This window comes from Primulina eburnea, chromosome 12 (genome assembly GCF_022965805.1).
Source record: "Primulina eburnea isolate SZY01 chromosome 12, ASM2296580v1, whole genome shotgun sequence".
In the NCBI taxonomy this organism is placed as follows: domain Eukaryota; kingdom Viridiplantae; phylum Streptophyta; class Magnoliopsida; order Lamiales; family Gesneriaceae; genus Primulina; species Primulina eburnea.
The window spans coordinates 33,790,430-33,793,152 of NC_133112.1; positions in this window are offsets into that span (position 1 = coordinate 33,790,430).

The following is a 2,723-nucleotide window of genomic DNA, read 5'->3' on the forward strand; positions in this document are numbered from 1 at the left end:
TTATATAATATATAAAATTAGGTAAAAAAAATCATGCAAAAAATGTCGGCGCATGAACAGATAAGAAACATGAACTAAAGCAACAAATTTGAAATTATAAAATTTATTATGATAAGGTTAATTTTGTTATTACCTTCTAATATATAAATTTAATCACTCTTATTAAAATCATACCAAACATTAAATATAATATCATACATCTCATTTATCCTTAACTTATTCTTATATTATATATCACTTGGTTATCCTATCATGTGTACCAAACTATGTCTATAGGGTCCAACATATAATTTTAATTAATATGTGAATTATATATCTATCACATTATTGACATCTTATCAAGATGTGCGGCATAAATGGCCGATTGATTAGTAATCCCAGCTTAAACTCATTATATTAGAGTAAGATTGTGAAGCTTCATCCCTAAGCACTGTTTCAAGTGGCATATTATTAATAAATTGATAATTTATCTATCGTATTTCATGTTTACTTTGTCATATTATTTATCCATCTACTAATTATTTATCTTATATCAATAAAAATCATTATTTATTTATCTTATATCAATCAAGTTATTTGATGTAATTACAATATTACCCTTAATAAATAGTATTCTTAATATTTTTTGTTTCATAAAAGGGTAATTTACTATCTTATCTCAAATTTAATTAATGGAAAAAAATTATTATTTATCAATCAATCAAATACTGTATTAACTATCATTTGTAATTTCTTTTTTATAGTATTATATTATTTATTACAATATTATTATCATATCTTTAACTTCAAACGGTGTTGTCACGCCCCGAGACCGGGGTTAGTCGACATCGGCGTTGTTCAACAATCACATAATCGTCAAACAACAAGCCTCGTAGTTCAGTATAAACCAAAACCAGTCTATTTCATAAATAACTCAAAATAATCTTGTCTTACAGTGATAAATTCCAAAACGAAATAAAATGTGCGGAAGCAGTGTACAACTTGAATCGAAACTTAGGAAGAACATAAGCGAGAAATCTTCATATCTCAAGACTTTCTCACCAACTCCAAAGCATGTCTTATTTCATCCTCGTCTACTCGATCTTCATTCTTATCTGGGGAGAAATGTAAGGGGTGAGTGTTTGGGAAACACTCAGCAAGTGGGGGCCGATCGATTACCACAAATACATATAAATATAATTTAAAACTCATATTGCAAACTGATTTTTCAAAACATAGTATCTTATATCAAATCAGAATCGGAATCGAAGTGCGAAACAGAGATTATCAGACAATTCAGAACAGAACGAATCAGAACAAATGAAAACACTGTTAATCATCTCGTTTTCCATGGTCAAATTGTCCCCAATATGTTAGTCCTCTAAGGGGTGAGGCCAAAACACAGTTTTATACCCACTGATGGGGGCCGAAACACAGTTTTATACCCACTGATGAGGGCCGAAACACAGTTTTATACCCACTGATGAGGGCCATATAAATTTACAATCGTCGTTCCATATCTCACTCGAATCATAACAGTGCACCACAGAATCAGATGTATCAAACAACACTTATCGGAATTTTTGAATGAACTCAGCAGAATCAAAGAACATTGGAAATAGAAGAACATATCGTACATCGATCGAGATTTTATAAAATATATAATAGCATTTTCTGAAAATGTTTTGACACACATAGACGCATGTCATGAAATACTTATACAAAGTTTAAGTTACAAAGAAATACATAGCAAAAGCCCACTTACCTGATTTCGTTTGGATTAAGGCGCTAGAAGGACATGCTAAAAGAACTTCGTTCGAACAAGGTTGCGGTAGAGTTTCGACTAGGCTGCTGCAAAATGCTAAATTTCGAATTCTTGAAATTATGGGGAGGGAGTTTGCTTCTTATATAGGCTTGAATAATCAACTATAAAGGTAACCCGGATCACTCCAAGAATGTCGCTGATTGCTTAATCAACGTGATGATTGCACTTTTCTCTCCCGAATGAACGTGGCCTCTTCTTGATTCAAGATACACACCCGAGATTCATGCTGTAATGGTGAGTGATTTTGGCTCCCTTAAGTGCAAATGGAGAGTGATTTTGGGCTGCATGAATCTCCTCCAAGATTGGTGTCCTTCCATATTGCACGGTCTTCAGATTTGATACCACTTAAATGTCATTACTCATGGTCATTAACCTCCTTTTAATAACACCTATTCATGGCCATTAGCATCATATTTAAAATGCCTATTAATGATCATTAACCTCTTCTTAATTATCATTATTTTTCTTTTAATATAGCTAGTTTAATGGTTCATTTGTTGTGGTTTAGTTTAGTCATTAAGAATAGTGATAAAAGGTCAATAATGAGGGAAAAATGATTATACGAATTTCCAAGATTATGATTGCATGGAACGCGAATAATGTTGTGCCAAAAATGAGCTGAAATTTCCTATGACATATATCGATTTTCTCGTTGCAAGATTTCGGGTTTTCACATCCCTCCCTCCTTATTAGAAGTTTCGTCCTCGAAACTTGAGTTAACTCGATGTAGATATGAAATGATTGATAAATTCAAAATTTAAATCCATGTTGAATAATCTATGGTTCGAGTTCAATTGATTCAAGGAAAAATTAAACTTGAATTCTATAATACGAAGACGATAGGTTTCAAAACACAAGTAGTTAGATGTAAAAAAAAAAAAAAATATATGGACAAGGGTGTCCTTATTCCAAAAGACTT